The 15,179-nt window shown below is 43.4% G+C and overlaps 2 pseudogenes; both read left to right on the top strand.

Moving 5' to 3' along the window:
• The first annotated feature begins 5,601 nt into the window (after positions 1–5,601).
• On the top strand, positions 5,602–5,921 carry LOC149122197 (prothymosin alpha pseudogene; annotated as a pseudogene).
• A 3,229-nt stretch (positions 5,922–9,150) lies between these two features.
• LOC127488574 (zinc finger protein 496-like) lies at positions 9,151–14,958 on the top strand (annotated as a pseudogene).
• The last annotated feature ends 221 nt before the right edge of the window (positions 14,959–15,179 follow it).

The raw sequence follows: 15,179 nt of genomic DNA, 5'->3' as shown, positions 1-15,179 counted from the left end.
GCAGTTGAGTTAACCACTGTACCAAATGACCATGCAGGCTATAAAATAGTTATTTTTATTAACAATTTGTCAAAAATTAGTTTGGTTGGATTTAGGGTATTTCAATCCTGCTTTTATCAATTATCATAGAGAACAACTAATATTAAATATCAAGGAAATAAATATCCATACTTTCACTTTGTAAAAATATAGTTTACAAAGAAAGAATCAAATTTGAAAAGAGTGCATCTGCTGTTGGTCATGTGTTTTTTTCTTGCATTTCTATGAGAATAAAGACATATGGCCAACTGTGTTTTCTTAATAAATATTTATCTCCAAATATCAGAAACATTTCTCTTGTCCACACTGATATCAATGTATTGTTGTGTACATCTCTATTTACAAATGCTTATATACAGTCTCTCTTAGGAAAACCCATATCACTTGATTTTCTTGTTTTGCTTTCTCAAGAATGCACATTTTGCTCTGATTCTGAATTTTTCTCTACTACTACTTTCTAAAAAACCACTATCAGTTTAATTACACACCTTTTTTGATTGACAATTTAGTTTAATTTTCATATGAATCTAATCCATGCATACAACATAGACAAAGTAGCCATGAAATCCACTACTGCTATTAAGTGCAAAAGAGTTTGACAGTCTACAATCACAAAGATATTTTTTTGCTTGTTATACTAACAGATATTAAATAAGCACTTATAAGTGAAATGATAACAAGTATTTGGGGATTATGCAGTTGTTCCTTTTTTTGTTCATTTAATTTATTTATATCCGCCAGTGCCATGGCTCGCTAGGCTAATCCTCCACCTGCGGTGCAGGTACTCCAGGTTCTAGTCCTGGTTGGGGTGCCAGATTCTGTCCTGGTTGCTCCTCTTCCAGTCCAGCTCTCTGCTGTGGCCCAGGAAGGCAGTGGAGGATGGTCCAAGTCCTTGGGCCCTGCATCCTGGGAGACCAGGAGGAAGCACCTGGCTCCTGGCTTTGGATCGGTGCAGCATGCTGGCACTGGCAGGCATTTAGGGGGTGAATCAATGGAAGGAAGACCTTTCTCTCTGTCTCTCTCTCTCACTGTCTAACTCTGCCTGTCAAAAAAAGTTACTTATATCCAGGATGCATCTATGCTGTTAGAAGGAAGTGTAGAAAAATAATACTATTTCAGTGTATATTCTTTGGAAAAGTTATCCAAATAACAATTTGCTTCAATGTAACATCATTATTTATTTTTCTATCTGAGAATATTACAAATGATCATCTGGGAATTTTTTTCATAATATTTTGATCATTCTTTATTTCTACTGGGAAATATCAACAGGCTATCATTCTTTTGTGGCCATCTATAAGTGTATCATTAAATACTAATGTTCACATTTGGGGAGATAATTTTATAAAAAATGTTTTTAAATATTTTTACAGGAAGCTTCTATGTGTGTTTTTCAGCTTTTTTTAAATTATATTGGGACATTTTATACTTTTAAATCATGAACACATGATTTCTTCATATGTATTAGTGCATAGCAATATGATAATGTAAAAACCTATAAAGAACACAATTCAAGAAAATAATGTATTCATTACTAATTTAAACTACATTATGTGCTATTTTTATCTCAAATAGGCAAGATCTTACAGATAAATATAGTTCTGTATACTGATTCTTCAATGATACACTAAAGGTAAAAGAAGTGATTATTTTCCAAGATGCACAAAGGTTTCATTGACATGTGTACCTTGTATTACCCATGCATTTAGCCAGTAAGCAAAATTCAAATGAAACTTGATTTTACCCAGGTTTTAGGTTTTAGTTATAGTATAAGATGTCCATGTAGGGTCTGAGTTTTCTAGAAACTCAAAGAAAGCATTTTCCAAACAATCTTCCAGGCACTTTTCAGCTTATTTCTGAAATGAAATCATAGTAGTAGTTTGTTCCCTCTTGAATTCATTAAAATTACATAGTAACTTTAGGAACAAGGAAACAATGCCATCAGACAATAGCATCTCTACTTCCCTAAAATTCCTGTATGTGTGGAGCCCATCAAAAGCTCTTCTCCAGTTATTCATACAGTGCATGTACAGTGAACTATAGTCCCCTCACTGTGCTGTGAAACCCTAAAATCTACTCCTTCTATCTAACTCTGTTGTACTATTCTTGATAAATGTGTATAAGTACTATAGGTCAATTAGAGTTTTCAAAAAAATTCAAATAAAAACCTCAAACAATAAGGGTTCTCATATAAAATCACACTTAAAGAGAGACTATATATATGTGTTTTTATATATATATATATATATATTACCATCACAACAATCATTTCCTTTGTTTCCATGCATAGAGGAGATAAACCAACAAAACAAAGTTAAGTATGTAAACGCAGAGGTTCAGCTTTAACAATTCATTCATTAACACTTTGGATCTATATACTCTAAATAATTGTTCTTTTATATTTTTATGGTTATCATTGCACTGTTTTGTGCAAGATTAAGAAATATATTTTTCTGATATTCATGGAGCTTATGAAATAATGCAGATTATAAGCATTGGTAAATCAGCTATATAAATATAGTAAACATGATGTGATTATTATAATTAATTTTTTTCAAGGCAGAGAGAAATATGTGTGTGTAGAGAGAGAGCCTGAAAGCCTGAAACTCCATTTTGGTTTCCCATGTGGGTAGCAAGGACCCAAGTGCTAGCCCAGTTCCCAGGTGCATTAGCAGGAAGCTGTGATAGATAGATAGATAGATAGATAGATAGATAGATACATAGGTAGAAGGAAAAATCAAACTTCCTTCCACTGGTTCATTCCCTAAATGCCTATAACCAAGAGTAAACAGGAGTCAAAAACTCAATCAATCAAGTCTCCTTGTAGACATGGTGTCGCTCCCCCTCTTCGTGGAGGAACGACACATGACCCTGCGCTGTTCTTTCGTCTGCTCGGCCCTCCCCGGGTTTGCTGCTGGTTCTTCCCGGGTTGGCTACTATCCCTTCCACCTCCATGGAAGGGCAGTTCCCCCTGGCCACATTCCCCACTTCCGCAGGGGAGCGGCACACCGCCGGCCGGCTCTCTCTCGGGGGCTGCACAGGTGTTCCCCTTAGATGTTCCCCTTAGATGTTCCTCATAGATGTTCCTGGTGAATGCCGTCTCTCTCCTCCTTTATAGTCCTCCTCCGCCAATCCTAACTCGGCTGCCCACACGCCGAGTACGCTGCTCTCCTCTAATCAGGAGCAAGTCCTACAGTTTATTGGTTGAACTGGAGGCAGCTGGGTAGAAGCTGTTTTCTCCTCTCCCAGCGCCATATTGTAGGAGAGCAGATGCATAGAATAAGTCTTAATTCCAGTAACTTAGTCTAGTCCGAGCTGCTCCCCACAGAGGAGAGCAGATGCATAGAATAAGTCTTAATTCCAGTAACTTAGTCTAGTCCGAGCTGCTCCCCACACATGGGACTCCATTTCTTCAGAAATCAACTGCTGCCTCCAGAGGTACATATGGCCATGTAGCTGTAATCAGGACAAGAGCTGGGATTCAAGCCCAGTCACTCCAATACAGGATGCAGGTTTCTGAAGTGAAGTCCTAACCACTACACCAAATGTGCATCCCTTTATTTATTTGTAAACTTATTATTTTTATTTTAAGGTTAGGGAGAGAAATACACAGAATGAAATAGAACTATCATAAGAACTTTAAGGAAAACTCATGTCTTTGCCAAAATAGCAAGCAGTGGTAAAGGAAATTTTCTTTGTCAAGAAAATTATAATTAGACTGAGATCTCAACAACAACAACAAAAAAAAACACACAAACCTCTGGGAAACAAAGAAGTAAAATTTTCTCAAGATTAATTTAGGAAAAAAATATCTGCCCATTTGAGAGAGAATAGCTTTTAGGATAATCAAGTGTTGGAAGAGGCTGTCCTTGATATACAGTGGGTTAAGCCACCTGGGATATCAACATTCAAATAGAAGTGCTAGTTTGAGTCTGGGCTATTCTGTTCCAGATTCACCTTCCTGCTAATGCACCTGGGAGAAAAGCACAAGATGTGCCAATACTTGGATCCCTGCTACCCACATGGGAGACCAAAAATGGAATTTCAGGCTCATGGCTTCCACCTGGTCCTTTTTTCTCTCTCTCCCTCTCTATTGCTCTGTCTTTCAAATAAGTAAATCTTAACAAAAATTACAGAAAGTAATAGGGGTTTGGCTGCTGGATACTTTAAGACATGGTTAAAGTCAGAAAGTGGTAGTGTTTTGGTTCTGATCCAGTTCCCCTTCTCTTCAGTCTCCGTTGCAGGATTCCCAGTATGAATGTGATGATCACTTTAGATGTGTTAAGCACATTTTCTGGTCCTATAAAATGCATATATCAGTTCTTCTTTTATCAGGCTTACTTTGAGGATCAAAGAATATAAAACACGTGGAAGTGATTTGAAAAATTAAAAACACCATGACTATGGGATTATCACTTTAAGAGACAGAATCTGCTAGAGGCATCAATGTCTCTGCTAGGCTTTGATATCCACACATAAACATCAGGGTTTTTTCACCAACGTGCCATGATTTTGTTGTAGGTTCACTGGATTCTTTGATATCACTAGGGAATTTCATAACTAAACCTAAAATAAAGGACAAGGAAATGAAATAAAGTGTGTTACTCATGCTAAAAGTTAATACTGATCTTACAGCAGAGTATTCTTCCAGAAAGTTTATTACACAAAGAGAGGAGCACAGCAACCTTTTGGGATAAGTAAAGGTCAACAAAGAAAGCATATTAGGATGTGACTTTTCCAAAGTTAAAATGTCTTTGCAGGTCAGATGCAAGTGGGATATCTAAGAAACGTGTTTAAATAGATTTCTCAATCACTCCCTTGCAACACATAAGAGTTTTCACTCCCCAGCACTTATATACCAGCTAAACTCTTCTCATGTCCCCTTCAAGCATCTAACATCTCCAACTTGTTTCTTGTCATCCATGTCACCTGAGTTTATGCAAATCTCTGTAAAGTTTAAAAAATTGAAAGCTCTTTTTAACCCAGCAAAGACAAAGCAGAGTCTTCCATCAGTATCAGTAGGATATTGGTTCCAGAACATCCCCTTGCCCTCACCACATCTTCTGAAAATCCATGGATTTTCAAATTTCTTAATTAACATAGCTTTGTATATGTGCATGATCCTGTATGTTTACATTATTTCTAGATTATGTATAATAATTTACAATGCAAATACTATGTAATTGCCATAATATATTGTTTAGGGAATAAATGACAAGAGAAAACTATCTGTACATAAGCAGAGCAGACATGGTTTTTCTTTTCAAATGTATTTTTCTATGGTTGATTGAATGCATGGGTGTAGAATTCACGGATGAGGATTGACTGCATTTTCTTTCTTCTAAAAACTATCAAGGAGAGTAAAATAAATTCAGGGATCTGTACACCCTATAGAAAATAAGGGGTTCTGACTGGCCGCTCTGAAAAGCATTGTTTCCAGGTCCAGCTCCCCGCTTGCCGCAGCCACCTCCGCAGCCGCGGTTCCAGCAGCTTTGTCGCCAGAGTCCCCGAACTCTCGCTTTCTCTCAAGTCTGCCGCATCAGATCACCAGCATGCCCCACGATGTCAGACGCGACCATGGACACTAGCTCTGAGGTCGCCACCAAGGACTTAAGAAGGAATTTGTGGAGGAGACGGAGAATGGGAGAGACGCCCTGCCAAAAGCAACGCTAATGAGGAGAAGGGGAGCAGGAGGCCGACAACAAAGTAGATGAAGAGGAAGAAGGTGGAGAGGAACAGGAGGAAGAGGGCAGGGCGATGGTGAGGAAGAGGATGGAGGTGAAGATGAGGAGGCCCAGGCAGTTACATGCAAGCAGGCAGCTGAAGATGATGAGGAGGACGATGTTGACTCCAAGAAGCAGAAGACTGATGAGGATGACTAGACAGCAAAAAAGGAAAAGTTAAACTAAAAAAATAGGCTCACTAGGCTAATCCTCTGCCTGAGGCGCCAGCACACCAGTTTCTAGTCCCGGTTGCTCCTCTTCCAGTCTAGCTCTGTGCTGTGGTCCGGGAGTGCAGTGGAGGATGGCCCAAGTTTTGGGGCCCTGCACCCGCATGGGAAACCAGGAGAAGCACCTGGCTCCTGGCTTCGGATCAGCGCGGTGCCATTGGAGAGTGAACGAGCAGCAAAAGGAAGACCTTTCTCTCTGTCTCTCTCTCTCACTGTCCACTCTGCCTGTCAAAAAAAAAAAAAAAAAAAAAACTAAAAAAAAAAAATCAAGGCTGCCATGACCTATTCCCTCGCTTTCTTTTTTTTTTTTAACTTTTATTTAATAAATATAAATTTCCAAAGTACAGCTTTTAGATTACAGTGGTTTTTTCCCCCATAACTTCCCTCCCACCCGTAACCCTCCCATCTCCTTCTCCCTCTCCCATTCCATTCACATCAAGATTCATTTTCAATTATCTTTATATACAGAAGATCAATTTAGTATTTATTAAGTAAAGATTTCAAAGTTTGCACCCACACTGAAACACAAAGTGTAAAGTACTGTTTGAGTACTAGTTATAGCATTAATTCACAGAAGTGGTATTTCTTGAACATAACTTACTACAAAGTATGTTTGTCACTTCTACTAAATAATAAAATTAATGATAAAGAAATACAGTTTCTCATTGGGAAGTGTCTTAACCTATTCTTTGGTAAAATTTCTTAGTTAATATTTGGAAAGCTACTCTGTTCTGACTCCTGTCTGCCTTTTAGAAAACTTTCAGAGGCATAGCTACTTTTTTCATCCAGAAGATGATTGTTGATTGTGACACAGGATGAGGAGTGTGGTACGGTTCTGTAGCCTGTGCAGCACCGTTGTGTGACAATGAATGAATTCTATTTTTCTTTCCTCTCATTCATTCTCATACTTTCACATGAACCAACCGGTGGCATATGGCATACGTAATGAATTTCTTCTGGAAGCTACCCTTTCCCTGTTGCTATTACTGGATTTTAGGATTTAATTTTTAAGCATTTCAACGTGGGCTTCTTTTTTTTTCCAGTACATTGAAAGTCAATGGCTTAAGAATTCAGAAGTGATAAAAGCTAATGACATTCACTCATATTGGGATAGTGTAGCACATTGTGCTGTTTGATTAGCATAGGTGGTGATTGATTTAATATTCACTAAAATTTTGTGGCGTTTACCTGTTATTATTTCTCCTTGCCAAAACTGTGCTAAGATATATAAAGCCATCAAGATAGAAAGTAGTACAACTAATCTGGAACCCAGTAGTTTTGCTTTGTACCTATGTTATTTAAATATCTTTTTATGACCATGTTGGTCTCTGAGTTACTTACTACATTGAAACAATCCAGTAAAACTTAGAAAAGTGGGAAAACAAATGTAGTGTATATTTTAATAAGTGTTTAAGTTTTCAGCATATGGTCATAGTCATTTTAATTTACCTTCATTCAGCATAGACATGAATCATAGAACTTCAGAAATATAAGGAAGATTACACATGCTCATGTTCATAATTCATCACTAAAATAAAATTCTGCAAAATGTATTATTATGTATGTACAACTCGAGAGATAATAATCTGACTTTAATCTGACTTTTGTGTCAATAGAACCACAGACTTTGTTTTGTTCTGTGGAGGGAATTCCATGCTACTTCTGTTAGCACCATTTTTTTTTTTTTTTTTGTAAAATAGTGATAATGTTATCTTCCTTATTTCCTTAAGTTTTTGTTTTTTAAGTTCCGGTGAGTTAATCTCAAAATCTAACGTGGTCACCTCCGAGAGGATGCCGCCCCCGCGGCAGCGCCACCTGCAGGCTTCATGCCCTTTCTCCACCCAACCAAATCCGGGGAATGTGCAACAGGGGAGGAAAAGAACCTAAACTTCCAGGCCCTGCTTTTCTTCTTAAAAGTACTTTAAAAAGGAAAATTTGTTTGTATTCTTATTTACATTTTATATTTTTGTACATATTGTTGGGGGTCACCCACTTTTAATGATCTCGGGATATCCAAACCAGCCTTCGGAGCATTTTCTGTCTTACTTCTGACTTTACTTGTGGTGTGACCATGTTCATTATAATCTCAAAGGAGGAAGAAAAAAAAAAACTTGTAAAAAAAGCAAAAAAAAACAAAAAAACAATTTATTCAGAGCATTCCAATAACTTTTTGAGTATGTACTTAGCTGTACTATAAGTAGTTGGTTTGTATGAGATGGTTAAAAAGGCCAAAGATAAAAGGTTTCTTTTTCTCCTTTTTTTGTCTATGAAGTTGCTGTTTATTATTTTTTTTTTGGTCTGTTTAATGTATGTGTGAAACAATGTTGTCCAACAAGAAACTGGAATTTTATTTTGCTGAATTGTTCTTTAGAACAAAAAAGGAAAGAAAGAAAGAAAGAAAGAAAGAAAGAAAGAAAGAAAGAAAGAAAGACAGACAAGGGGTTCTAAAATGCCTAGCTGAAAACTGACCTCTTCAAAACAATATGTGTAGCTTGTCCCTTGTGTGATCAATTTGTTCTGCCTTCTCTGTGTTTCCTAGCATCAAAACCTTAAGCATGAATGAGTATTTGAAATAGTAAAGACACTGATGCCTCACATAAGAGTACCTTGGTTCAATATCCTGCTCTGGCCCTTGGCTCCAGTTTCCTGCTAATGCAGACCCTGAGAGACAGGAGTTTTGTTCCTGAGATGAATCAGAATGCCGGCACTGTGGCAGAACAGGTTAAAACCCTGATCTGCACTGCACTGCTGATATCCCATATTGGCACCTGTTTCAGTCTTAGCTGATCCACTTCCAATGCAGCTCCCTGCTAGTACACCTGGGAAAGCAACAGAAGATGGCCTAAGTCCCTAGGCCCCTGCACCCAGGTGGGAGACCTGGAAGAAGCTCCTGGCTCCTGGCTTCAGATCATCTCAGCTCTGGCTGTTGCGGCCATTTGGGGAGTGAACCAGCAGAAGGAAGACCTTTCTCTGTCTCTACCACGTTGTAACTCTGTCTTTCAAATAAGAGAAAATAAAAAAAGAATGTGGGCACTTTCCATCTCTCTGTCTCACTCTGACTCTGCCCCTCAAAAAAATATATATAGTAAGAGATATCCAAATAATCATTAAGTATACCAGATCAAAACACTTAGTTGAACTCCTGACTCTTTGAGAATTTCATGGCGAAGGTGAGTAAGACAGGAGCAATCAAGAGTTACACACAACTTTCTGTTTCCTGAATTCCAGGTGTTGATTATAACTTGGAGGAAATTGTTCTTACCAAAAATTTTTTTAAAAAGAAAAGAAAATCTATCACCTAATCAAAATTAAATTATGTACTCACAAATGGCATAATAAAAATGTGAAGTTGCATATAAAATCAAGAAAAGAACCTATATTGAACATTTTTACTGAAACTTCATGTGTGTCTGTATGTGTATATAGTGTATGTGTGTGAGAGAGAGGCAGAAAAGGAGATTGCCAAATAGCATTAAAATTCCAAAGTTATATTTTGTTAAAGTAATTGTGAATACTTAACGTTTTTACTATATTCATCCTGGGAATATATTGTAAAACCTACTCCACAGACAGGTAATATTGGACTTTTTCTATTGCCATGGTTTAATCCACTTGTGAATTTAAAACTTAAATCCTTTATAGATTCAGTTCCTTTAAAATGCTAATCTCAGAAAGGATTTTTATTTCATTTTTGGCATAGTATTAATAATACTTCTCTCTAGATACTATATTCCATTTTATTTCTACTGCAATTTCACAGTAATTTTATTCTCTTAATATTGTTAGGATCCAGCCTATTTTCAGTAATGCTATCAACACAAAGTGAAAAGGCACTCTAAGAAAAGAAAAAGAATTATAATGAAATTTTATAAAAACTTTTCCTCTTTGCTTTAAAAAGCTGCACTCAAGAGTAGTTTTTACATTTGAGGTTTCATCTGTAACTCAAAAGTATTGATTCTTTCATTAGAAAGATGTTCTCTGCTATGACAGACAGCCCAAATGAATGAAAATACAGTACATATATTTTTTCCCCTTTTCGGAAAAGTCTCATCACTGATCCTGGGTCCTTCATGTCCAAACACCAAGTACCTTGGTTTAAAGTTACATAAAGCATCTCTACAGAATTATTCCACACAAGATTCTGTTTTAGAAAACTGAAAGAATTAGAAACCTCTCAATAACAATGCTTGCCATGAAATATTTATTAAGTGCTTCCTGAATTCCAATCACTATGTCATAGACTACAGATAAAATGGTCAGAAAAATGCATGCTTCCTAATTTCTTCAGCATCTGCTCTTGCAAGATCATAAAAGACAATAGTATGGATGATAACATTAGTGCTTTGGGGATTACCTATTGGAGTAAAGAGAATCTTTTCTTAAATATCTAATGACCCAGCTTCTAGGTCCAATTACCAACAATTAAATTATCAAATGTTAAATAAAATTTAAAACACCTCAATATTTCCCAGTGATCCAAATAAAATAAGCCTCTGACATGACAGCTGATGATATTTTTAATTGTTTGGTTTGTTATGTTTTGTTATTTCCCTATTATATCCTTACATGCAATATTTCTAGTAAAATAATAATGATATACATTGATGAGAATGTGTTGAACAGAAGATGGTAAAATTTTTGTAATGACTTTAAAGACAATTTCACTGCCATGCTGGGACAGTCACAAGAAGGCTGCTGCGACCAGGGCAGGGGCCTCGGCCCAGCTCGACCCTGCAGGGCCCTCTGCACACCTGTCAAGGACACCTGGGGGAGGCTGGTCCAGAGGGCAGCAGGTGCTGGCTGACAGACCATGTGTAGGAGTGGCTTTTGAGCTGGGTGCTTGTGGAGAGGCTGGAAGGGTCTGGGCTGTGTCCTAGAAAATCTGTGTTGCTGTGAATGCATGGGCAAGGGCTCTGGGTCAGGGGAAGCTCCATCCTCGGGGGCCAACCTCAGGTGCCTGTGTGGTGAGAACAGGTTGTTGGTGGATATGTGAGTGGGTGAGGCCTGGTCACATGGGGGAGGGATTGAGCGGGGGGTGCCCCAATCCGTGCCCTGTGGAAGGCAGAACTTGTGGGTGATGAACATGAGACGAGGGGAGGGATTTGTGATGGAGTTGTTACTCAGAAGGGAAGCAGAGCCTGAAGATCTGGAACATTCTCAGGCTGTCTGTGTTAAGGAGAATGAGAGTGGCAGTTCAGGAGACAGCTGATAAGGTGTGGCCCTGTGAGTGTGCATTAGAAAGGCAGAGAGAGAGAGAGACTGACTGACTCCATCAGCTGGTTTACTCCACAAATGTCCCCAAGACCCTGTGCTGTTCCTCCCGGGACAGCTTCAGTGCAAGAGTCCCTGACTGGTGGAGTCACTGCCCTGGACGCAGCCTGGGACACTCAGGGATGTCCCAGCTGGGACACTGAGCTGCCGTGGGGGCAGGTCCACCCAAAGCCACACCCTGACCTCTGTATGAGGTCCCAGGAGGTGGGACCAGAACCTTCCACCCCAGGAGGTCCCTGAGCCGAGAAGCAGGCCCTCACCAGATGATGCCTGGCTCACCTTGGCCCTGGTTACATGTCTGTCCATGGTGTGCTGTCTGCCCTTGACCCAAGCCTGCCCTGTGGTTTCAGAGCCGGGCTTCTCCCTTCAAGGACATGATCCTGTGCTTCTCTGAAGAGGACTGGCCCCTCCTGAACCCTGGCCAGACTGGCTTCTATGGAGAGTTCGTCATTGGGGAGGACTGCAGAGTCTCTGTGACCCCAAGTAAGACCCAGCTCCCAGATGGCGGCCTGGGGTCCCTGCCAGGGTCTCCCCTCCCAAGTGAGACTGTGCACCCAGAATGGGGGCTGGAGTCCCTACCCTCTGTAATAGCAGGAGACTGGAGGTGTATTCAGGTCTGTGCCTGGTTGTCCAAAGCAAATGTCGCCCTGGTCCCTGCCTGCCATTTTGACACCGGTGGCTCAGGCTTCCCGGGCTGTCTGTCACCAGAGGCCCAGCATCACTATCTGCTTCTGGCTTCACACCTGCTGACCCTGAAGGCCCTGGCCCTGGCCCTGCCCCTCAGGGGTTCCTGCTCACCACACACCTCCCCCCCTCCACTCAGCTTCTTGGACTCTGAGCCTGGCTGTGCGGGCCACCTTGGGAGCCACTCAATGGGGTGCCTTGCCTTCCCCTGGGGCAGATGACCCAGCTGCCCTGCTGGGCCCCTTCCAGGGAGAGGAGAGTGAGCTGCTGCTGGAGCTACTGGAGCTCCAGGGGAAGGAAGCACTGCAGGCCTCCTTGACTGGTCAGTGAAGGCACCAAAATTGGGTGAACAGAGAGGGCAGAGCCAGGCTGTTCCCAGGCTTTCTGTGCAGCCTCATGCATTGTCTGGGTACTGACGTCCTGCCCTGTCCCCATCGTTGTCTGGATACTGACACCCTGTCCTGTCCCTGTCCCTCATTTTAACTGAGCCATGCTGGGGCCAGGTGTCCCTCAGGTACCCACCCTGAGCCTGGTGCATGCTAGAGCTCAGGCAGTCCCTCTGTGCCCGGGGCCTGCAGTGCTGGGGCTGGGAAGTCAGCACCTTGGGGACAGCATGGGTGGGGTCCTCAGCATCAGTGCCCCCTGTTGATGAGACTCAAAGGTACCCTGGCGCACATGGGCTTGGGTACCCCGGCCTGTCTGCAAAGGCTGTGAGGCCAGCAGCCACGCTGTGGTGCGTCCCACCCTGCACATTCCATCCTGGCCCTGCAGTCCCCCCATCCCAGCCATCCCAAGTCCCCACCTCCTCCCACCCTGTCCAGCTGGGTTTTCACAGCCCTGTAGGGAAAGCACTTCAGGGCAAGGGAGGGCCTGCTCCACTCCTGCCACCAAGGGAGTTAGGGCAGACCAGGATCAGTACTGATCCTTTCAAAAGCTTTATTTTTGCAAAGTTATATTTATTTATTCATTCTTTTGAAAGACAGAGATTTGGGGCTAGCCTTGTGGTAAAGCAGGTAAAGGAACTGCCCTGCAACATGTCCCAGCTGCTCCACTTCTGATCCAGCTCCCTGCTAGTGGCCTGAGAAAGCAGTGGAAGGTGGCGCGGGTGCTTGGGCCCTTGCACCCACATGGGAGACCCAGAAGAAGCTCCTGGCTGCTGCCTGGCACAGTCCAAGCCATCTTGAACATTTGGGGAATGACCAGCAGATGGAAGATCTCCCTGTCTTTTCCCCTTTGTAACTCTGCCTTTCAAATAAAATATAAATCTTTTTAAAAAGGAAGAGAGAAACAAAGGCAGAGTTTGACAGAAAGAGAGGAGGCTCATCCATCAGCCGGTTCACTCCCCAAAGGACTGTACCAACCAGGTTTGCACCAAGCTGAAACCAGCAGCCTGGAACTCCACCCAGGTCTGCCATGGGGAAGCCAGGGGTCCAAGCACCTGGACCCTACTCCCCTGCTTTTTCCAGGAGCATTAGCAGGGAGCTGGATGAGAAGTAGAGCAGCCAGCACTGGAACCAGTGCTCATAAGGGATGCCAGGACTACAGCCGTGCCTAAACCTTCTGTGCCACAGTGCCAGCCCCTCTTGCTGGCTCTAGACCCATCCTCGTGGTGCAGGCCCCTTCTTCCTTCAAGCTCACTCATTCAGTGACACTGAGTGGCTCCTGGGGCTGCCCTCAGCTCACAGCCTGGCTCCTGGCACACCCCCAGTGCCAGACACACAATTTTCCTCTTTTCCCCTGGAATGACCTCCTAGCCTTCCAACTGTTTGAGGTGGAAGAAAGAAAGAAACAGGATGAGCTGAGGTGCTGGAGTCCCAGGCCTTCCAGCAAACGGCGCTCCTTCCAAGCACCCACCAATTTACAGCAGGGCTTGGAGCACAGAGTTGCAAATGGTGCACACACAGACACACACTTGTGTGGCATGACAATAGAGCCGCATGGCTGCTGGGCTGAGACTGGGCTGGGACTGAGGGGACTGGCTGTGATGGGCCAAGTGAGCTGTGACTGGACTGTGATGGGGAGCTGTGCTCTGCATCGGGGTCAGGCACCTTCCTGGACCCCCTTGGGACCTCCCACTGGGGAAAACAGGAGGTGTTTATGGTGTGCACATGGTACCACCCTACAGAGAGAAGTGCAGGCCCCGAGCTTGGAGGGGCCTCTGTGGCCAGAGGGGAGGGAAGAGAGAAGGGCACAGCATCTGGACCGTGACGGCTGCTTCACGGCTCTACCTGTGGTCCCTGCAGGGCCAGCCAGGACCGAGATCATCCAGGAGCACTGCAGGAACCGGTGTCTCTGGACTTTGAGCCAGGCCTTCTGGGTAGGGATCTCAGGAGCTGGCGGCACCCCTGACCAGCTTGATTTCCTGTAGCTGGAGGCAGACCATAGGTTCTGGAGAGCAGTCTGGAGGAGGAGGAGGAGGTGACCATCAAAATCATGTGGTCCAGCTCTGGGGACAAGGACTCCCAGCTCAGCCCCTGTGGGCTGCAGCCCTTCCAGGGCATGAGGAGATGGGGGGGTGAGGTGCCTGCCTCCAGGAAGGTCTACTTGTGCCCCATGTGTGGGAAGGCCTTCCACTGGAGGGTCAACTTTGTACAGCACCTGCACAGCTGCCGGGACTGGGAAAAGCCACGCATGTGCGGCATGTGTGGGGAGCTGTTCAGTGAAGGTGAGGACCTGGACAGCCACCAGGAGGCCCAGGAGGCCCAGGAGGCCCAGAAGCCCTACAGGTGCGGCTCCTGTGGAAAGAGCTTCTGCCTCAACTCCCACCTGCTATCACACCAGCAGATCCACCGGCAGCCCAGCAGACTGGAGCCAGAGAAGCAGAGTGAGGTGGGACTGGGCTTCCAGCACTGGGAGCCTCTGGCTAGGCACCGCAGCCACACACACCAAAAGGATGCAAGGCAGCCCTTCCAGAGCCACTACTGCATCAAGAGCTTTGGGCAGAACTAGACCTCTTCTGCCATGAGCACGTGCACATGAAGAGGTGCTCCAAGCAGGCCCAGAAATCCTACTGAGGGCTGCTGCCCAGCCCCATGCACCTCCTGCCCCTCGCGCCGGGGCCGTGTCCAGCCCCACCTGCTGCCACGGTAGCCCCTAATCCATCTGAGAGCCTAATCCATCTCAGAAGCCCCTGCACATGGTCGGCCAAGCTGGCAGAGGGCCAGTCTCCATCCAGGGACCACTTGGTCACCAACCAGTCCTCAGCATTCACCCTCCCATCTTGCCCTGAGCACGG

Source organism: Oryctolagus cuniculus, chromosome 15 (genome assembly GCF_051225735.1).
Source record: "Oryctolagus cuniculus isolate XC-2025 breed Fujian yellow rabbit chromosome 15, ASM5122573v1, whole genome shotgun sequence".
Taxonomy (NCBI): Eukaryota; Metazoa; Chordata; class Mammalia; order Lagomorpha; family Leporidae; genus Oryctolagus; species Oryctolagus cuniculus.
The sequence above is the reverse complement of the archived record's forward strand: the minus strand, read 5'-3'. Positions and strand labels throughout refer to the sequence as shown.